Source organism: Rattus norvegicus, chromosome 11, assembly GCF_021556685.1.
Source record: "Rattus norvegicus strain SHRSP/BbbUtx chromosome 11, alternate assembly SHRSP_T2T, whole genome shotgun sequence".
In the NCBI taxonomy this organism is placed as follows: Eukaryota; Metazoa; Chordata; class Mammalia; order Rodentia; family Muridae; genus Rattus; species Rattus norvegicus.
Window position 1 is genome coordinate 63,778,244 of NC_141544.1, and position 15,661 is coordinate 63,793,904.

A 15,661-nucleotide genomic window follows, 5' to 3' on the forward strand; every position below is an offset into this window, starting at 1 on the left:
TTATAAAATCAGAAATCACAGCCATTAAAATGTAATTAAAAAATTCTGGCCTTGAAATTTTTAATTTTTCTATGACATGAAGCTTAGACAAAGGAAAATGTCAGTTGATGTTGAGAATTTCTAGAAAAAAATCCAATAGTCTTTTAGATCCAGCTGAAGGATGTTCAGAATAAAAATGAAGTACGTTTCAGTGGGAGAGGATGAACCTGCAGTGAGTGACTGGAGGTGCCAGGGTAGGTTGACATGAAAGGGGGAATCTCACCCCTCTCAGAGGGGGAGAGGCATGGGGAGGGGGTAGTCATGAGAGGGGGGACTGGAAAGAGGAGGATGAAATCTGGATGCAAAGTGAATAAAAAGTTAATGGAAAAAGTAATAAATATGTTAGATAGTCCACTCAAAAGAATATATTTGAAGATAATAATGGGATTTTACCCACAGCTTGCCTTTAATGTTATTTTTAACTAAGCAAATTTGCTTGTGAAACAAATCCTAATAGATTAACTACATTTGCATTTTACTAGCCAAAGACAAATCATCAATACAATTCAGGAGTTTATCCTTTTCAGCATGAAAGAGAAGAGGTGAAATAAAATAGCAAGGAAGCAAATATCCTATACTCTTTCACTTAGAAGTTCATTATTGCCACAAATCTGGTTTTATTTTTTCTCTCTAAAAAACACATATTTTCTAAATGTTTTGTGGGAGAGTAAGAAGCCATGCTAAACAGTGAACATTCTGAAGCTCACAGATTGGATTCTGCAAACGTAATCTCCTCAGAAGCCGTAAGGACACCCTGGGAAACAGTTGGTTTTTGGTCTGGAGCAGCACGGTAGGGAACCACACCGGAAGGAGCCCGTACCTGACATGGTAGAAAGGAAGGGCACTATCAAGGCCCCTGGAGCTGTGTCAGATGAGCAAACGTGCCAAGGAAGGGCAATTTGAGCTTCAATGAATCATGACTACAATTTCATAAAAGAAAGATGCTTTCGATGAAAAGCTCCTGAGTCAGTAACAAATTAAACAGAGCAGCAAGATATAAAATTATATAAATGACGGTCATTGTTTGGGACACCAAGCAATCATTGGAAAGAAGAGGCGAGATGAGCCTATTTTACAGTGCAGACATAAAAGGAACTGTCCTAGGAATAAATTGAACAAGACATGTAAGCATCCGATGGGGAAAACACTAGAAAGTCTTGCTGAATGTCACAAAACTGGGTTTTTTTTTTTTATGTAAAAGGAAAAATAAACTCTGCTCTTCAATAGGAAAACACATCAAATTATTGTCCATTTCTCTGAAAGTATTTTAATGGAGCTATATTCTATAGTTTATGTGGGAAAAAAATATAGAAGACAGCCATTATGAGGCAGGCCTAACCCTTTCAGACATTGCAATAGACTGTACAGACTATAATTAAAATGGAGAAAATTTAAATATGACAATATTTAACCTGTGCGGAAAAGAAAAAACATAGATCAGGATCCATATACAGTATAGAAATTAACATAGGTGGTGTTTCACATCCCCGGAGGTAAAGAGGACAGGGAATTTTATAAAATTAACTTGTTAGAATAGGTAGACAGCCATTTGAAAACGGCAAAATCATCTAGTTAGAATTTCCACCGGTCTTATCAATATGCAGAAACAGTCAAATAGAGAGAGTGAAGGGCTTTCTGGAAGGACACCCGCCCTAGTCAATGTCACGGAAACAGCAAGAGAGAGTGGAGAACTGAACTAAACAGAAAGAAGCCAGATAATTGACATCTAAATGTGTTAGGTGATCAACTTAATCCTAGATATAAATTGTACCAACAAACAATAAAGTAAAGAAGAATAATTTTGGAACAACTGAAGAAATTAAATCATATTAACTCTATCAGATAGAGGTTAATAAACTTGTTACATTTCCTGACTTCTGCTGTATTTTAAGCCTGTGGGATAGCGGCACATGCTTAGCAGCATTTGAGTACATTTTTGTTTTTCAGAATCAGGGAGATAATCAGGGAGATTGAAGCTGGCACCCAGAGACTAGAAATCAGGGATACTGCAAAATACTAAGTCACTACAGTTTATGGACACAGAGTCTGATCACCTAGTCCAACCACCACCAAGGATGGTCGAGAAACCCCGATGGAGAAAAATCGCGTATTCTGAGACATTAGGTTGAAGCACAGGATCTTGCCGTTTACATGGGTCTAGCATGGATGTTATTTCTGGTGGAAGGTAGACACTGTTTACAGCTAATTCAGAATCCTGTGTGTGTTCTTCCGCCCTCAAGCACCAGCAGCAACCGGTTCTTAGCCACAACTCAGCGAGCCAGCCGCCCAAGCTAAGCGGTGGGTGTGGTCTGCACTGTGGGCGTGGCCTGTGCGATGGGCTGGACATGGCTGGGTACCGCGCGTGCGTAGAGCTGTCAGCCGCACCCACGCCGCGCTTCTACCAAAGTTGCAAAGCCACCAGCAGACCTGTCAGAACCGAGAAGATCCCGGCGACCGAAGAAAGGCAAAACCGTTCCGTGTGGGCTGCCCGGAGTGGCATCGAGTCTTGTTCGAGTCCGAAGAGCTTCCTGCTACTCTAAGCCGGTTTAAGTGATGCGAGTATCCTCCTCTTGTCCCACCCGGTCTGCGTCCTGATACCTAGTGGACTCCGCCCCAGGAGTGCGAGCATCCTGAACGTTCAAGGTGTCCTGCGCGGCGGAAGGCATCCGGCCACACCCGGAACCTCGCTGGTCCCTCGCCGGCCAACGCCAGTCCAGGTAAAAAAAAGAAAAAAAAGAAAAAAAGAAAAAAACTTTGCGTCCCTTAAGATTAGCCTGGAGAGTCGTGGATTAGAGTTACCAGTTCTGTGAACACCCCCACTCCCTGTTGAAGCGCGAAATCTGTCACGTACTCTTCTTTCACAACCTTGTATAGGAGGAGGAAACACCCACTCACGGCCAGGGGGCCTTACACGCTTGCAGATTGCAATGGCCAAGTAAATTCTTCACTTTCTGGGAGCCGGCACTACTTTCCTGGTGCTTGCAGAAATGATCCAGATCCTGTAAGGATGCCCAGGCTTGGTTTGCACAGGTTCTGAACACTCCCCAGGGAATCCCAAACGCCTGTTTGCTCCTCCTCCCAGGACTGGTTACTAGTCAAGACCACCAGGAACCCCTCTGAACAGTGGCCAAACCGACTAGCCTTTTATTCTGAAATAGTCACTTTCCGTGGGTAGTAAACTCCACCGTTTTGGATAAATTAGAGTAAAAAGGTAAACTATTGTATTTTGATAATTTCTCGTTTGTTGTGATATGTCCAGTGTGATCAGTTCAAACATACTGAAAAGAGTATAGTAAACTGTTGAAATTCTACATAATCCGATTAAATTTAGAACAACTTGAAAATCTTTACGTTGCTTTTAGCCCTTTGTTTTTGCTTACTTGGTAAGACTACTTACTGAAAAACAAGGTTGTCGAAGCTGTTTGACATTTGTTGAAAAAAACAGCACAGAAAATAGTACACCAATTACAAATACAGTTTAGCACTTAAACAAACCTACTCTGGCAATAATCTAGATGATATAATCTAGTATAAATCTCCATCATTCCAGTCCGGAAAAAATTAGCACATTCACCCTAAATATAGACATTGCCTTAGCCTTAAGTATTCTAGACTTTGTTCCTTCTGTCATAATAGTTATTCATCAAATAGTCTATAATGCCCTGCTCCTTCGTTCCACACTGTATTTGAGTGTATGCATGTTGTTTAGTGCAATGGGTCTTTGAAAAATACTCTTTTGCGCTTACGTTGTGTGACCTCCGGTGCTTTGGATATACACAAAATATTTTTTTTAAGAATGGTAGTAATGAGATATAGTTCAAGCCATACAATTCATCCATCCAAAGTATGTGATTATTTTTATAATATTCACTTTGTGGGACCATTCCTGCAGTCAAATTTTACATCATTTTCACCACTTGAAAAGAATTACCCTCCAAAGATATCCCCTGTCCCTTCAGCCCCAAACAACCAACAACCTTGCTTACAGACTTCCTTGCCTATGGGATCATTTTCTAAAAGTTCAATCATGTAGTAAGAAAGTAATTTGTGGCTAACCTCCCATAGTGATACTGTACATTTATTTCCAGGTTTAGTGTTCTTACAGATAATGCTCACATGAATAAATGTTAGCCTTATCTGTCGTCCCACGCATAAACCTCTTTTAATATATGTGCCTGAATGTTGAATAGCTCAGACATGCCAATTGCTTACACTTAGAGTTACAATACAAGCTTTTGAAATGTACTCATACTAGCCTTGACTGATAAGAAATTTCAGTATTTCACCCTCATCAACATTCGCTGGTTATATGGTGTTGGTTTACAAAAACCTCTGCTGACTGGTGACAGAAAATGTCTTTCATGCCATTAGTAGCCACTTACATATCCTCTTTGGTAAAGGGCTGTTTGGTTATGTCTGTTTATTATTAGTTACGCTTGACTTCAAACTTATAAATTCTAGCTGGTGTTCCACAACCAAATGTACTTTTCTCCTCTACGGCTTGTATTTTTAACTCTCTCATTGTTAGATTATTATAAATGTGTAGTTTTTTTTCTCCCAGGTAAGCAAGTACCTTGGCCAATCTATAAATAATCATCTCTTACCAACAAGGTCACAAGGATGTTTCCCTGTATCACCATCTTATGTGTGGGTGTTTGATGTACTACCTAAAATTAATTTGGGGGTCTGGTGTAAATTTTTTTTATTCAATTTGATTACCTAACTGACCTAAATATTAATTTAAAAATGCAGACTTCTCTTACAATTCTACACCATCACCTTGATCACAAATCAAAAGAAACAGCTTTTCAGAGGCTGGGATTAGTAGAAAAGGAACGTAGACTAGCATGACAGGTATATCAGACGGTTTTACCAAGGGTTGATTTCACAGGTGCAGACAGAGACTGTCAAAAGAAATGCAAATGGTATAAAAAGAGTAGAATGGAAATCCTAGAACTCAGAAAATAACCGGAACCATTGGAGATTATCATGAAACATGCTTGACTAAACTTGGATTTTTTTTCTGAAGCTAATGTATATTGAGAAAAAGAATGTTGTTGTTGTTGTTATTGTTTGTTTGTTTGTTTGTTTGTTGATAACCAGGTTTTGGTTAACTTACAACATAATATGAGGCAACCTAACACACATGACATTCCCTGAAAGGAAGGAGACCTCGTTAGGAGCTATTTAAGAGGGTAATAGCCAATTTCTGAATTTTACTAAATGCATTTTATCCAGAATGATTACGTGCGTACAACCGAGAACTGATGCAGATACCAACTTTGCCATTAGTGGAGTTGACTGTTGAAATAGATAAGTTAAAGGCTTTATGTCTATTTAAACAAGTAAGAGGTCATTTTAAAGGAACATGGTAGGTGGATAATTGCTTTGCTGAGTTGACTCATACTGTGTGTGTGGCTGTCCTTTAGTGTCAGTACTGCCTACCCACCAGGCCCACACTGTCACACCAATCTGGACAATGTCAAAACGTCTTCCCAGGTCTTCACAGCATCTCCTCTGTGCACACTGTGGGCCTGCATTGACTGCTCTCACACAGTCTGCCTCTGACTCCTATTCACGAACGTTCCTCGTTCAATGCTTAAGCCTCAAACCATGCTGGCATCCTTCCACCTCAGGGCACCCCAGATTGTGTCTCCCTTTCCTGAGTGCTCCTCCCCTAGATATCCTCTGGCTGCCTCTTTTCTTCTTCAGGTTTTTGTTAAACTACTGTTTTCTCTGTGAGGCCAGAGATTGAAAGAAACAAAAACAAATATTGTCTCTGTGTGTGCATTCGTTTGCTGGGCCTGCCACAGCTGATGGACAGACTAAATGGCCTATGTAAGAGAAATGTCTTGGTTGTGGAGGTTAAAAGCTCATGGTCAGGGTGTTTGTAAGTTTAGATTCTCTTTTCGCTGAGTGCTTGAGCAACCCCAGTATCTGAGTTCTGTATCCTTCTTCTTGGCAAGGATATGAAATTAGATTAGGGCCCACCCTACGGTCCTCCTTTTAATCTTTTCTTTAAGTCTCGCCTTCAGGGTCTGGACAGATGGCCCTGGAGTTAAGAGCACCTGTAGCTCCTACAGAGGACCAAGGTCTTATTCCTAGAAGCCTTAGCAGACAACTCACAACTTCTATAACTCTAGCTGTAGGGTGCCTGACACTCTTTTGGCCTCTGTGGGTACCCCAGATACCTACCCACAGACACATGGACATAATTAAAACTTCAAGTAAGTCTCCAGATACACTTAAGTTATGGATCTCCGGTTGTAAGGACTTCTATATGAGACTTCTGTAGAGGGAACATAATTTTGTCCATACTACCCATCCATAGTTAATTTTTGTCCATAGTTCTTATTTCAGATACAGTATGTTTGAGTTACTAATTTATTTGTTTTCTCATTTTCTGTCCCATTGGAAATTTTATGAGGAACAGGTTGGAAGCAGTGTTATCCTCCTTAGTGTCTTTTGAACCTCAGATGAGTTTTAAGAAGCAGCAACAGCAAAAAGAAGTGTTAACACCTTCGCCCATGGTTAGCACACAGGCAGTCTTAAGTTATTCCTAGTAGCTCACTATTATCTCTCTGGGTCTTCTGTAATTTTTTTTCATGAACAAAGAAAACGCTGTAAGAATTCCAGTAAAGGAGACATTTTTTTAACGTTATGTTCGATTTTTCTTAACAGAAAGAATTCTAGCAGTAAAAGATGAAGCTTTTCACCAAGAGTCTTAAGAATGCTGTGTGCTTGTTTCCAGAGCAACCGAGAGCTTTTCACGTTTCATTAGAATGAAGGCTCCTCCGTGCGACACTGGCGTATCCGTCCAAATTGCCAGGGAACCCCTTACTCATGAAGATGCTCAGAGCCAACATCCCAGCGAAAATTGCCCATTCAATCCCAAGTAACCTGTACCACCTTTTTGTTTTTCCTTAGGTGGTCAGGCTCAGGATGGATTGTGAGCTTTCAAAGAGCAAGGAGATGGAAGCCAGCAAGTACGCCACCAGCCGAATGAATTGTTGCTCTATGGCTTGCACAAAGTCAAGCAAATTATCTTCTCATGTTATGTAATATCTCAACAGCCTGCTTACCTTACTCCTTTAATCTAGGTTATTCTTGAAAGTAGCACTTGAAACAAAAAGTCGATACGTTCTACTGGGAATGTGAAAGAAAAGCCAAGGTAATTGGGGAAGCATTGCCAAGAGCTCACTAGCTATGTTAGACAAAAGCATCCCATGAGTCTTAATAAATTTTTTCTGACATATGTCTTTTCAATGGACCAGAGAGGGAGGACGGGCACGCATACACACACACACACACACACACACACACACACACACACACACACACACACACACAGAGAGAGAGAGAGAGAGAGACAGAGACAGAGACAGAGACAGAGACAGAGAGTCAAACAGAGAGAAGCATTTTTCTTCTCTATCAACAGCCATCTCTGTATGAGGATTTCTCCCTTCACATGGCAATTGTGCCATCCCTGTAGGCTGCCAGGGAACCTGCTTGGTACCGCCATATCAGAGACACCTCACGTAAGGAGGCTGGATGCTTGCAATAGTGCTTGAAGCATTGTTAACAAAGAGCAGAGTCCAGTCTTCCAGAGTCATGACCTGCCTGAATCCAAAGTTGAAAAGACCTGAGTGGTGTAAAAGCAGCCTGTCATACTCTGCATAATACCTTGTTAGGCCTGAATAAATCTATTTGCACTTCTTTCTGTAATCATACTTATGTAGATAAGGTTGGCAGGAGGAAGATTAAATATATTAAAAGGTGTGTGTTTATAACAGTTTTAACCTCAAGTCATGTTTATTTATAAGAGAAAAAGACAGTGGAATTTGGGAAATTAAGAAATGATTCTTGCCTGGTGGTGGTGCCACATACCTTTAATCCAGCACTTGGGAGAAAAAGACAGGCAGATCTCTGATTTTGAGGGCAGCCCAGTCTAGAGAGTGAGTACCAAGACAACCACAGGACTACATAGAGAAATTTTGTCTCAAAAGATTGAAAAAAACAAAGTCTCAAATGTTAGAGTAGGGAGAGTGTCAGTTATCTCTTTTTGAGCAGTCTCATGAACAATCATGAATCAGGAGAAGGGCTGAAAGAAGAAAACTATTTCAAATGTGAGCTTTATAAATTATTGCCACAGACTTCCCCTAAGAGACTGTCTCCTGTTCTTATGATGTACCAGTGACAGAAAACGTATGACTAATGGAGAGAAACTAGTAGATATACAAGAAAAAAAGCATTGGGATAATTGTCATCTTATAAAGAGCTGTCATGAACATTTGTCAGAATATGGCGTGGTGAGTCATTCAACTCAGTATATGTTGAGTCCTACAGAGTGCATGATACTATCCTATGCCTGTGAACAAGTCATATGTAAATCAATACATCCAAACCCTTAGGGGGTGTGTCCTTATAAGATGTCCTCCAGAATATTTACACACTTATATCAAAGTTGTCAAAGGATTTCAAATGCTTGCAGTTTAAGAATCAAAATCCCCAATGACTAAGGAGTTGGTAAATTGAATTAGAAATTAGAATATGTTTTGAAATGAATTCCGATTTTAAAATACTACAGGATAGGGGGTTGGGGATTTGGCTCAGTGGTAGAGCGCTTGCCTAGGAAGCGCAAGGCCCTGGGTTCAGTTCCCAGCTCCGAAAAAAAGAACCAAAAAAATACTACAAGATGGGGTGAAATTAAATGTTTATGGGACCCAGATATGGTGGTGCATGTTTGTAATCACAGTGTGTGAAAAGTAGATGCAGGAGCTCATGGTCATCTATGGGCACAAATAGAATTCCAGAGAGGCCGGTCTGGGCTAAAAAAGAGAGAGGGGAAGAGAGAGAGGGAGGAGGGAGGGAGGAATGGAGGAAGAGAGGGAGGGAGGGAGGGAGGAAGGGAGAGAGAGACAGAGAGAGAGAGAGAGAGAGAGAGAGAGAGAGAGAGAGAGAGAGAGAGAGAGAGAGAGAATATCAATCCTCAATGGAAATGCATAGCTGTAAACATCTAAGCATTTATGTTGAAATTCTGTTGAGAGGTTGTTCATATCTGTAAAAGCCAGGGATGAGCTTGGGGTACAGTGTCCACAGAGGCCAAAAGACAGTGCTGGATTCCCCTATAATTGGAATTAAGGTTATGAAGTACCTTCGTACTTGGTACTACCATAGTATCTTGGTACTATGAGCCAAACCCCTGTCCTCTGCAAGAGCAGCAAGGGCTCTTCAGCCTGTGACATTTCTGTAGGCTAGTTTTCTTGCTGTTCGAGCAGAAGGATTTGCTGAGTGGAGAGAAAGACTGAAGTTAAAATGAGTGGCTGAATTCTCGTGATAAAGTACTAGTGGGGAGGGAAGTTACACAGGCAGAAACGTTCAGAACTCTACAAAGAGATCACTGCTTACCTTTTGTTCAACACTGAACTTCCCGATTCTCAAAGCTGACATGAGATTGGGACCATTTCGCCTCCAGTCAGCCCCAGCTTCAGTCTGCACTGACAACAGGATCCCTGAAAGGTTACGCATCATGCCAGGGGCTCAACTGGCCAAATTAAAACTACCCCACCCAACAAGGAACTCTAGAACAAGCTTGAATAGAGTCCTACTGATTCAATATAAATTCCTCCCAGAACAAAGTGCGAGTTTGTTAGTCCATCCCTCCCAATAAGCTCTTACAAAGACTTGATTATAAAAGTCTCATCTGGGGAAATGCCTGTGAGAGTTGAAAATGAGAGGAATCCAGAGGAGGTAGAGTGCTTAGATCATCGTGTAGCCTACTCAGCCAATGCACTCCTGACTTGGTATTCCTGCCAACTGGACTAGACCTGGTTAAGCATAGTTTCTGGAAATGTCTATAGAGTATTTCTGAAAGGGATTAACATTTGAGCTGACAACTAAGTCAAACAAACTGTGGTCCCCAGTATGGCTAATCTATAGAGGACTTGAATAAAACCAAAACATGAGAGGTTGAGTTCTTTAACTCCCTATTGAAATCAGGCATCCATCTACAGATCTTGGACTACATCTGACATCATCAGTGCTCCTGAGACTCAGGATTTCAGAGAGCAGATTATGGGACTTTGGCTTTATAGTGGTGTAAGGCAATTCTTTCTAATGAATATCTAGGTGGATAGATTGGTTCTATGTCTATGGGAAATCCTACTAGAGAAAGCCAGAATATTAAGATGACTGTACTTCAGCACAATTCCAATCAAGTTTAAAGTTGGCTTATAATTCAAAGTGTTCCAGCAGAGACATACCCTACTTCACAAGAATATGTCTACGTTAATACACCTGCTTTGCTGTTACTGTTCTCACGGAATGAGCCTGTAGGAAATGTCACCATGGCAGGAAAGTAACAGTGGCTTCAGAGCAACGGCAAGGACCACATAAACTCTCCCCAAGCAAAAGGTCCAAGTGGTGCAGTTTCACCTCCAGCTCAGTCCACCCCTTCTGCCCATCCGCTACTTGGTAATGACTTGGTGTGAGTGCCAGAAAGATGGTTAAGTGTCAAAATCAACTCAGATAGGCTAACCAATTCTAGAAGTAGATGGATGTTGTCCTTTCTCAGTGAATAGTCATCCTAAAAATTGACCAGAATTCCATTTGGGGAAAACCTAGAGAATCATCACAATATGCACATGTCATTATATAACAGTCTTTATTTGTTAAGGGTGAGCCACTTTTCCCATCTCTGCAGTCTTTACAATTTTCTTCATGTCTGGTAACCGGAGCAAGAAACTGTAAAGATTCATCGGGGACAGTACCACTAACATCTTGCTTTTCCATTCTTGCCTTAATTAGTTAGAGAAGTTAAGCAACATCCTTGCCACGTGCTCATCTGCTCTGCCTATAGGGGTGTTACTTTCAATTAATCATCTCCCTAACACCCTGTGAGTCAAGCCCACTTAACTGCCCCTCCAATTTCGCCGGTTGTTACAGTAATTACGGCCCCTTGGCTTTTGGTAGCTAAGCACCAGTCCTGCCGGGCCCTTTATTACTTCAGGGTCCATTACCCTGAGTGATATTAACAAGCCCAGCTCCATGACCGCCTCATCTTCAGACCCATCTAAATGCAAGCACCACCACTTATGATTATACTCCTCCCCTCTCATAGTTCTTGGTGGCCTCGGCGAGTCGGGTGTCCTCTGGTTCTTGCCTTGTAACAAGCCTCATGGGTTTTCTACCCTCAGAACATACCAGCTCCAGTATGACCAGTTCCCTCAGGTGGTTTCTATCTTCCCTGTTTACCAGAGCAATGGATACATCACTACTTTGCTCAGGAAGGATCCTTCCTCTTTTCAGGCTTTTAAAAACTGCTCTATCAGGAAAATTGTTTCATTCCCTGGTATTTCTACTGTGGTAATATCTTAGTCCATTCATGCATCTGTAACAAAATACCTGAGGCTGACTAATTCACAGAGAAAATTAATTTATTTCTCACAGATCTTGAGGATGGAAATACAAAATTAAAGTGTCAATAAGTTTGGAGTGTAGTGAGGGCCCAGTATGTGTCTCTTTCTGAATTACATCCTTCAGAGGGAACATAGATTATTTCCACATGGTAGAATGGAGGGCTGAGAGAGAGAGAGAGAGAGAGAGAGAGAGAGAGAGAGAGAGAGAGAGAGAGAGAGCGCCTCCCTGTAAACCTTAGAGGTCATGAATCCCATTCACCTTCCTCAGTTAATCTGTAAAAGGTCCCTATGTTAATATGTTCACACTGGCAATTTAGTTTTATCACACCAGTTTGAGGAGACAGCAGACCACACCAGATGATAAACACTTCACACCAATTAAATACTCCTGAGTAAATAAATTTTTGTATTTCTACCCTCATAATTTAGTCTCCTTTAAAAAAAAAAAAGCACTTAAAAGATTTACTGCCAGGACTATGTCCGGGCTCTTGCAGACATTTCATACTTCTTCTTCAGAATATAGGATTGCCAGTACCAGCGAATCTCAACTGACTTTGTGCGGAATTATTTAACTAGTCACCATCCTAGCAGTCGGGAAAGAAGACAATCTACGGATGCACACTTACAATTTATTTCTCAAGATCTGCCCTTTGGTTCTCGATATACACAGCTTTCCACAAAGTGAATTTGGGGCAAATGCAATCTCATTGTTAAACTCTTCTAAACCCTTAAAGGGAAATTTGTACCAAGCTTGCACAATTTATCAGTTGATTAGGAAAATATCAATGCTTTCAGCCTGATAAAAGAAATAAATACTTGCTCCTTGCTGTAGATATACAGAACTTTGGAACCATGACAAAACGTCATGGAAAAGGGAAATTATAGACCGGACCTCAAAGATTTCCTGAATCAACCTGAAAATTTCATAGAAATAAGGTACTTTGTTCATTATAAATCTGTTAATCTGTTCATTTTAAATATCTAATCAGTTATGGACAAGGACAGCACACAGAAGTCTTGAACAGTTTCTGGATTTCAAGGTCCTTCATTCTTGCCTCAGGTGAACCATTTTACTACACTGTAAAGATGTGAATCTCATCCTCACTCATGATGTAGAGCCTGCTAGGTTACATCTCTCCATATACTTGGATAGTTGTAACATCCATGCAACATTCTCATGGGAAATATCCTCCATCCTTTGATAGTTTCAGACTATTTCATAATCCTAAAATAGATAGCCAGTGGAAGCACATCATAAACTTCACCTCTCCAGATGTCCCATTATTTGCATGAAGTCTGTTGCCACTATGGAAACAAGGAGCTTCACCCCTGTTCTTCGTGCTTCTTTCTGGAAACAATCCCCAAGATGTCTCCAGAGAGAAAGTAATGGAAGCTAGCTGGCCAGTTTTCTGCTTGGGAGCCAGTGAGACTAAACAAAGTATTATCAAATGAAAGTTGCAGTGTAACAAAGAGAACAATGCATCAGGAAACATTTGAGCATTAACATTCGAAAATTAATTGATGCAATTCATCATATAACAGAATAAGACAAACCATATGCCAGTAGCTGCAGAGAAAGCAAACAAATCAACACGCATTAACAATATAAACAAAACTAGGAACAGAAGGGAAATTGATAGTTATCTATTAAGAAAACATACAGTTGGATGCTGCTTAGTAGTAAAACATGGGTTGTCCCCACAATTGTGGTTCGTCCTTGTCATTCAAATCAGGCACACCACGTATGACAGTGCACGTAGAAAACCCCAAATTGTTCTACAGGCTATGAAACTTAATGTCAAAATATCACAAACTATATCCTTACACTGGATCAACTGAACGCATTAAAATATTTAAAATGTGTTAAGAATAGCAAGTTTCAGATATGTAAGGACAAACCAGTTGTAAGATTTACTATTTTCTACACTGGAAACTGGAAAGCGTTACTAAGAAACTAAGCACTTAAATAAGTTAGGGGCATAAACTGTTGAGGCATGAAAGAGCTGATGTTTTAAAGATCGATATTTTGAATGTACTCAATATTTATTGTCTGTGTAATCTCCATCAAGCACCCTGGAGATCCATTTATTTTGATGAAATTGATAAACTGAGTGAAATGTATTTAGATATTGAATGGATTCGTGAAGACTTGTGAAGAATATCTTTTGGGCCATCAATAATCAAGCAAGCTACATAAATTGGGGTCCTTCTGTGTTTGTACAGCAATGACTACTCAACCAGTGGATTAAATACAGAAGTGAAACAATGGGTAATTTTTCCTCTGAAGACAAATGCTTCATTTCTCACCACAGTACACATCCAAACTTATTTCTGCCCTTAAACCATGTTGTAAGTTTAGTGTTCAGGAAGCCATGAAAGGCCCACCTAAATAAAACTTAGTGGCACTTGCTTTTCCCAAGGACTGGTACCATGGTTTCAAATTTAACACACTGGAGCAATACCTAGCCCTCCGTGTCACCCCTACATCTCAAAACTCACTCAGAGAAGGGGATTGAAAAGGGATTATGAGTGAATAATACTTCTCAAGGAGAAAGCAGTAGAGTTTATTGTTACTGAAGGTTTCTGAATAAATCCATGCTACAAATCATAACCTGAATGAGCACCTGATCTAAAAAATGGAGAAACTGGTGTCCTATCTTGTTACCCTGTCTTGTTACCCCGAGACATGATGGGAGGTAGACTTGGTGGAGGTACAATAGTATTGAATTTGCAGGTGCCAAAGTATAGGGGTCTCATACTGGCCTATACAGCCAATATGGTGTCGGGAGATTTAAAAAAATCTCTTTTCAGTTCAGCTGAGAACATTAGAAAAATAATCGTAATAGCCTGCAGACCTAAGGGACTCTCTGGAGAAATACACTGTGAAGTCTGAAAACCCTTTGGATTCCATCAAATATCAACATGGAGATACATGTCAGTGATTACCAAAAAGGCCAGCATTCATCGTTCTTGAAGCTAGTCACAGATAGACATCAATCTAGAGTCAAATGCTATATTATCACCTAACCATCTAGAGCTCGGATGATGCAACCCTGAGTGGAAAGGAAGTACTGTGGACCCAGTATGCCCCCGCCCAGCGAAAGTCATATGATAAAAGCTCACTCCCTCCCAAAGGTGACGATATTAGAAGGCTGGGACGTTAGGGAGTGAACGGAACATATTCCCTTATAACAAAGGCCCAAGGGAGCTCGCTCACCCTTCTGCCAAGTGACAACAGACAGCTGCTGTGAGCAAATAAGTGTGTTCTAGCCACAGACCCTGCCAGCGCCTTGATCTTGAATTTTCTAGCCTGCAGAAGTATGAGACATTTCTGTTATTTATAATCTATCCAATACGTAGTGGGTGTTCTGTTAACTTACTTTTAAAATGCAATGCCTGTATTTATCTTGAAAATAAAGAATTTGAGGGATGTGCGTGTGTTTACATGCATACCATAAACAGAATCTAAGAACTGTGTTCTATTTTGGAAAAAATAAAGCCAGGTTTCCATAAACCTGAGTATGTGACTTAATTAATTAAGGATTCCAGAGTTTCAGGCAGGACTAATAAACCTGGTGTTGAAGGACAAGTGAACCACGAATAGTTGGGTTGTTTTGGTTGATTTGGTTTGGTCTGGTTTGGTTTTTATAGTTGTTGTTTTTATTTTGTTTTGTTTTGGTGGATTTGTTGTTGCTGTTTTTTGTTTTGGTTTGGTTTTTTTGTAGGGCGGGTAGGGTTTTTGTTTTGTTTTGTTTTTTTCACATCCTGCAAGATCCTGTACATTTAAGGAGATATTTATTGAACTATGTTCTATATACCCCTAATTCATATTAAACAATGGATGCTAGGAGAGAAATAAGTTGAAAGGTTTCTTCAGTGCCAGACTCTCAAGGTCATTCTTGTGCAGGTATGTGGGGCATCTTTCCAAAGGGGATAATGTAGTGCACACAGAAGCATTACCAAGTGATACCCTGGTCTCCCTTCAGAGAAGGACTCACTCCCCTTTGCTGTGAGGACAGTTAATAAGCAACCTACAACTGTCAGGACCCTTCTGTCATCAGGTGTCCTTGCCTCCACAGCACAGAAGCACACTAATGTCACACATCTAATGTGTCACACTCCTTCACAGGGTGACACACATCCATAACTGATCCTTGTAGGAATGAGAAGTTGCCCCATGTTTCATCTCCAGTGTTCTCTGTTGT

The 15,661-nt window shown here is 40.6% G+C and overlaps 1 pseudogene; it reads left to right on the plus strand.

Moving 5' to 3' along the window:
- The first annotated feature begins 2,131 nt into the window (after positions 1 to 2,131).
- On the plus strand, positions 2,132 to 12,994 carry LOC100909405 (uncharacterized; annotated as a pseudogene).
- Positions 12,995 to 15,661: the final 2,667 nt, after the last annotated feature.